Source organism: Netta rufina (assembly GCF_964035555.1).
Source record: "Netta rufina genome assembly, chromosome: 4".
Lineage (NCBI taxonomy): Eukaryota > Metazoa > Chordata > Aves > Anseriformes > Anatidae > Netta > Netta rufina.
Window position 1 is genome coordinate 24,774,128 of NC_140127.1, and position 7,687 is coordinate 24,781,814.

The following is a 7,687-nucleotide window of genomic DNA, read 5'->3' on the forward strand; positions in this document are numbered from 1 at the left end:
TAACTGGTAGCTAGGAGGAGATATCACCACTGCATGCCCTTTGAAATCTGGCCATACATCTTAGAGATTTGTACCAAGAGAAATACTCTGTGACTGCTTATCAGGAAGCTGTGAAAGAACTTCTCTCCCCTCACAGTGGAATTGGTAAAGTCTAACTGGAAAGGTGGTACGTAATGTTGCCTGCACACTTAACTGTGTAATAGATACATCAAAGGAAGAAAAGAGCCTGTGGCATAGCAAACGCTGGTTACTCCGGTCCTAAAAAACTAAAGCTGTGTTTTGAACATCCATTTCTGAAATTTTGCTGACTTTAGAATACACTTCAGATGTCACAGAAATACAATTGTTCTTTGCTCGTGTGTAGGGGAAACTAGTGTACCTGTGTCCACTTGAAATATCATAATACAAATTTTTTGGATCCGGATTAATTTCTGAGTCTCTCATTGCACTGTTTAAAGAATATGGTGTATATTACATATTGATGTAGCTTAGTTATAGTCAGTGTCTGACATTCTACATATTCTTGTGTTTCTCACTTGAATGGTTTTAATTCACATGCTAAAAAACAGATTTCTACAGCTTTGGGTTCTCAAAACAACGAATCTTCAACAAATAAAAGCCCAAACACTTGTAAGCGAGACAAGTTTGTCAATTTTGAAGCAGGCAAGAATTTTCATTCAAGAAAAATAAATTCTATTTGTTCTCTTCAACCTATCCCTTCCATTCCCTATAATGGAAAAACAAAAATTATAAAATGGCTTCAAAATAAAGATTTAGGAAAATGAACTGTCTACCCAGGCAAATAAACATGACTATTTCCTGTGCAGTATACTGAAATTTAGTAATGTTAATTGCATAAACAAATCTATAGACTGGAATTGCTCTTTTTTGAAGTGGCAATAATTTAGTTCTCTATTTAAGGTTGTTGTGCAATCTGTTATCTTTACAGTTCTATTTTTAAAAGTATTAAATTACTTTAAAGTAGTTAAGTAAAGATTGAGGTACACTAACTTTCTCATGTTAATATGACAAAATAACAATATTAAGTATTTAGAAAAGTCATGGATTGGATTGCAAATGAACATTTAAGAGAAGGGTTTTTCTTTCTTTTTACATATTTCATGTAAATATCAGAAGTAATAAACCTTATGATAGGTGACTTGTTCTCTGCCATTGTAAAATCTATTACTAATCTCAAAAGCACTATTAAAGTAGACAAAGGACAGATTTAAAGGATTTCCTGTGTCTCCTATAGGCACGTTATGGTTTCAGTTTGGCTTAAAGAGAAATAATATGTAAACTGTTATAACCTACATATAGTAATGATCTTAGTCAGATAAAATTTTATGTAATCTTCTAATATTATTTATCAGATGTTAAAAGTTAAGACTTTCCATACTATGGGTGTAATTACGTCATAACTGAATAGCTAGGATTAGTTATATAAATGAATTTATACATAAAAAGCTTTAGAGATCACATAGTTCCTTCATCACTTCAGTGCTTTTGTTGACAGTGATGTTAATGAATGTGCATGTTTTTCTTTCTTACTCAACTAAACAAGCTTTGAGAAGACAGAGATTATAAACTATTTGCACAGAACACTTCCATTCCTTATGTGTAATTTTATTCCATTAAAAAGCAACTTTTTTTCTATATATATAAAATCTATATAATTATATAATCTGTATAATAATATCTATATAATCAAAAATCCACTGAAAAAAAATTAAGAGGGTTTAAATATCAGATGTTCATGCATAGCACCTATTACAGAAAATAAGCAAAAGGCACTTTTCAGATTTCTGGCCATCAAACTTTTTCAGCTTAAAAATAATACTTATTTGGTATTTAGTACATGACAGAAATCAAGAATATTTATCTGAAAGCAACATGGTCAGGATATCGGTTCTTCTCAGAGAGGGTATTCATTTGTAAAAGTTAGCTTTCTTCTTGGCAGTGTTGGAGAGGAATGTTGGATTTAATTTAAAATGATTAATGAGATTTTGTCAGACTCCCTGCCTTTACCACCACTGCAGTTTGTCAGCACAACAACCTGGGAAACCCGGACGCCACTCTGTCGCCCAAAACAGCTTTCCAGGAAAAAATAAACCTGAGTAACTAGTGCCAGGTACATGTCAATGGTATTGTCTTTCAGCTGTTGACAGTTTAACTCTGAATCAGGACATTTACACATTTTGAGGAAGTGAACCTCATTCGTTATTTCAATGTCTGTGTTTGACAGTGGATACCAGCATAAACATAAGTTTTCTGAGGAGGCATAGCCTTTATTATTAACCTTCAGGAAAATCCTCTAATCCACACAGCTGAGAAATTATTTTAAAAAGGGGGGGGGGGGGGAGGGGGTAGGGAAATCAAGGCTTTTTTAGATAAGGGTTTGGCGTTTTTGTTTTGCTTTGTTTAGTTTTTATAGAAAAAGACCAAATATGCAACCTATCTCATTTTTGGCAGCGTTAAATTCTGAGGATCTCATTTGCTAAGCCTTGCTCATAGGAAGAGGCTGCCAATTGCAAAGAATGTGCTCTTGGACTTGGGGCAGATGCATTTGTTAATAGCCAAAACTAAGATATGCTAATATCCAAAAACTAATAAGTTCACAATATTTTTGATACAAAACCATTGCATAAGAAAATGAGCGTTATCTTTTGAAACATAAGGCAGATATTGAAGATGATTTACAATGTGTCTCCTTCACTTTACCTGTGGAAATGTATTCTGTTGGACTACAGCTGGAGCATTGTGTTCTTAAACATCCAATATAGAAAAACTGAAAAGACGACTTCAATTTCAAAAGCAGGCTTTCTCCTTCCAAGAAAATTATCTGTCTATGCTGTGCAAGCTTTTCTGCAGTCATGTAACCTAGTGCCAACAACATGACTTTTCAATCAGTCCAGTGGACCTCTCCACAGATATGTTCTATCCACTGACTCATCAGGCTTCACAGAGGTTTACGTGGTAAAAAGGATTTCATACTACTCCGCTACACCACAGAGAACATATTCCTTACTGGCATGATGCCTCAGGTATTCTTTACATGACTTTCATCTCAATATGTTCCTAAGTGTTAGAAAAAGTGTTTTCACAACTGCTGTTTCCCTGTCTTCACATCAAGAATTCAGAATAATTACTGCAGTTACATGTAACACAATCAAATCGAAATATATTTTTATAACTGGAGAACTTTTAAACGGTCTCATTTACTTGCCTTCTGCAGCATTAATCACCTGCATGACAAAATAAGCAAAGAAATCGCTGAACTGCTTCAGATGTGCTAAGTGTGTCTCTTTGCATACTTCTCAATGACAGTTAAGATCCTGCATTTTTTCACATTTATTGTAACTTCCTATTTCTATATTCCACTTAGGAGTATATATCAATGAATTTATTTACTATTGTTGCATGCTGTCTAAAGTGTGCCAGTACCATTTCTGATTTGTACTAGCAAAATATGTTCTTATTTTTTTTCCTTTTTTCATTTTTTTTCCTTGCACAGCAGCAAAATTTATAGTAAAAAGAAAAAAATAATCTATCACACTGAAAATATGATAACAAATGTTTGAATCTTTTTCCTACATATAAAGTTTACATATGTAATAAAATGCAGAAGTCACATGGTTAGTAGTCAACTTTTGTTCCAACTTCATTTTCAGCTTTTTAATATAAATTTGTTTTAATATATTATTTCCTTCTCTTGGTACTAAGGAAGCCCACATAGTTTTATGTCAATAAATTTGTTCTCATCCTTATTCCAAAGTCAGCCACAAATCAATCCTACAAATGCTGATTTACAACCTTTAGATTACTTCAGAAGTTGTCTGCTGCATGAGGTGTGCAGGATTTTATATAGAATATGAAATACTTAAGTGCTAAGCAGGCCAACAACAACAACAACAACAACAAAAAGGCACTTAGAGAGACTTATCTACATTATTCTTTCAACACATTTAACAAGATACACCCTATTATGATCCTGACCACACCATTGTCAAAAAAAAGCAAGTGAGGAGTAAAGACAGAATGTCAGTAGAGTTTGGAAAAAGTAAAAGCTTAGGAGTATCTCTAACCTCACCTTCTGGCAGACCCATGGTCTTAGCTTAGCACTCTGTCTGAGCTGATAAGTGATCCCATGATATCAACTACTACATAGCAGCATTCTCAGATCTTTTTGGACAACCATCCTTTACTATCCGTAAAGAAGAGAAACAAAACTGGAGGCTTTATGCTTACTACAAGTAGTACAAATAAGACCATTACTTACTATAAATAATGCTTTGGTCAAAAATCATTACACCTTGGAGAAAAGAGATATAGTCAAATTCAATATCCATGATGCACATGAAGCCTGTAAAATAAATAGAAGAGCCCATCTGTACTGGCAACAGCAAAACATTGGTCCAAATGAAAAGGTATCTCAGTAAACTATTCTAGGGGTACAGGTATACGACATAAACTAGTAAAGGAGAGTTTGTCAGTTCATAGACTGATAAATAATAATCTATCCAGGAGAACATGGCTGACAAATCCACCCACATTTATGATCTATACGATTGCTCTGGCTGACACAGTCTTTGGTGGGCCAGTAGCATTGGCTTTGGAAGTAAGAATCACAAAGTTATGCTGAAAGGTTAAAGAAAGTGAAGATGGTTGGTCGGCAAATTTACACTGTTTCATTTGCAAAAAAAAAAAAAAAAAAAATCAGTATGTGGATAATTGTTCTAGCAGAATGCACACACAAATATAAATCAAACTTATCCATCAAAATCTCAGTTTATTTATAGTATTATTAACAATGATTTTTCGGGGGGAGGGGGAGTGGGAATCTTTGGTAGTGAAAAAGAGTGCGTTTTCACAATCTTTCCAAAACATTAAAATGTCATTTACATGTTTGCCAATAGTTTTTGTCAATAAAGATGGTGAACTTCACATGAACCCAATTTAATCCACTGCTAATTGAGAGCAAAAGAAAGTCTTCTTACGATTATCACCCAAGAAGATTAACATGGAATTAGTGCTACAGTGCTTACATAAAACACCACTTGTATTAAAGTTATTAAGTATTTCTTCAGTACTTTATGTACTATTTTAATTGCAAATTTTCAGTTAAGATTTCTATCCATCACAGACCAAGACATGTTTCTGTCAAAGGACTCTGTAATCCATTGCTGCAGAAAATCATGCATCAAGTTCATGAAAGTAAAGCTTTGATAAATGAAGCACTCATTTATACGGTGACAAGTGGAAATGGTCATATAAGAATGAAAGTGTCCTTTAAGCAAATGAGTAATCCAATCCATTTTAAACATAGTACTTAACAGGGAGAACAGAGGGCATCTTAGATGTAAGCAGATGAAAAATCCAATCCCTATTCTACAGACAGACCCATTTTTAAATATATGCTTTTAAGTCTCAGAGAAGCCAATGAAACTAACTTTCCCTACTATTTATGTCTCTAACTACCAGCCGACTTGTAAAGGCAGCATCAAAAACCACTCCACTGATATCAGTAATGCTTGTTTTAAGCTCCTTATATGATTTGTTTTTTAACAACAACAACCACAAAGTGAGAGTGAGTTTAATATCAAGTTTATTCTTGATTGGAAAATGTGTACAACAAATGCTGTAGCTGCAACAGAAGAAAAATATGCCTGACAATGGCTCCACAGAGAGAACAGAGTCACAAGATCATTACTGAGCAAGACCAATGTGGTGGTCCTCAATTTCACAAGCTTGTTTGGCAGCTTTCACCACTGGGGAAAAGCTGCCTGTGATACTCTCTGCTGAAACTCAGCTCCTGCTCCCCAGGCATCATCCCCTGCCAGGCCAAAGCAGCCCAGGGCTTTCCCTGATGCTCACTATGCAGAGGAGGGGGGCACAGGTAAGGATTGTGGCAACATAAGAACTGCACCCTGCCATTTCTGCAGCACCAGCCACCTCTGTTTCAGTGAAACTCCTACTTTCCCCCAACCTTGGTGTCTGCCTTTATAACCTGGAAGTTGATTTTCTCCTACCTTGGAGGTAGACTATTCTCTCTGCATTGCTGGGATGCTTCAGATCTGCTGGGCACCTCATGCTAAAGATGCTGTGTTCACACATGTCCTCCTGCAAGCAAAAGGCTCAGTGTCACAAAAAGGGGGCTGTGCAGAGCTCTTATTATCAAAAGATCGTTAAAAATACACAGTGCATTTGCAAGGACCTATCTCTGGATGTAAATATGTTTCAAATTAAAGTAAGACTAGAAATGACTGCAACATAAAGAATGCTCTGCTGACTAGAAAATCTGGTAAACTCATGTCTTTTCCAGATATATCTATTGCATCGTATTTTTAAACGACCAGTTTTCATGTTGTTTGTTTTTTTTTGTTGGTTTGTTTTGTTTTTCAGCCACATATTCTCTAAGTAGAGTCCTTGACTGTAAGCATAATAGGGTTTTTTACAAGTCTTCAACTTTGGAAATTCTTTTTTTTTTTTTTTTCTTTTTATTTCTAACATTTCTCTTGCTGGCATTAGAACATATGGTATAAGTTAACTTCCTCAACAATATCTGCTACTTTTTCACCTTGATTTCCCAGCTTTAGATCTTCCAGATACTGTTTCCCTCAGAAAAGGGTTGTAGAAAAATAATGTGTAAATACTACAACGCTGACGAGGGTTTCATGTATATATATTTATGTCTTGTATATACTCTAGGCTCCTGGTCTGCTTGCTTGCCAGCATGATTGATTGACTGTGTACTGAGAGATGTTTATAAAAATAGGCAGGTACTGTATTTGAACATGTGCGCGAACACCCGAAGCAAACCAAAGCGATCCCGCTGTGAGCTGCATTCCTGCGGGCTCCGATACCGAGTCGCTGGCCGCCGAGAGCACTGCTAGAACTAATCCCGTGTACTAATCCCCTTCCTCCTCCCTGGGCACCAGGGAGGCGCAGCGAGCGGCACTGGCGCATTGCCGCCCAGCGCCTGGGGATGGGGCGGGGAGAGAGAGAGAGAAGGAACGAGCTCGGGGCTCGTTTTTCCTTCCTTGTTTTAGGAGAGTCCCCTATCGCCACGGGGGTGACAACGGGGCGGGGGGGGAGGGGGTCAAGGAACGAGAGCGGGGCTTGACTTTCCTTCTGTTTTACAGGAGGGTCCCCTGTCGCCACGGATTGACAATAGTGTCACCTTAGAGCGTGTCTATATATATATATATATACACACACACGGGGGTGGGGGAGTTTTAAGAGCAAATTGTATAAATTGTATTTATTTTAAAGCTCCTGGCCGGGCCGAGCCGAGCTCCGCCCCGCTCGGCTCCACCTGCCTGGGCGCGGGGCCGGGAGGATTCCCCCCACCGCCACCCCGGGGCTTCTCCATGTGGATCCCATTAGCGTCATTTGCTCCTAGTAGAAGCGGGATTAAAGCGATTAGAATGAAAATAATTAAATGAGCTTTCAATTTACCCGGCCGTGCTGGTTGCAAGTGGAAAGGGAGAAGGGACTCTGCTTATGGTAATCGCGCTAGGGTTTGGGATATTATTTCATTATTATTAGTATGGAGGGGGTTATTTTAAAGGGAAGGAGGAAAGGAAAAATAATAATAATAAAAAACAACCACAAAAAAAGAAACCTCGCAACTGTCAACTGTTTTCTAAACTCCAGATTAATGCTGGCCAGACCTTTGCCGTAACGT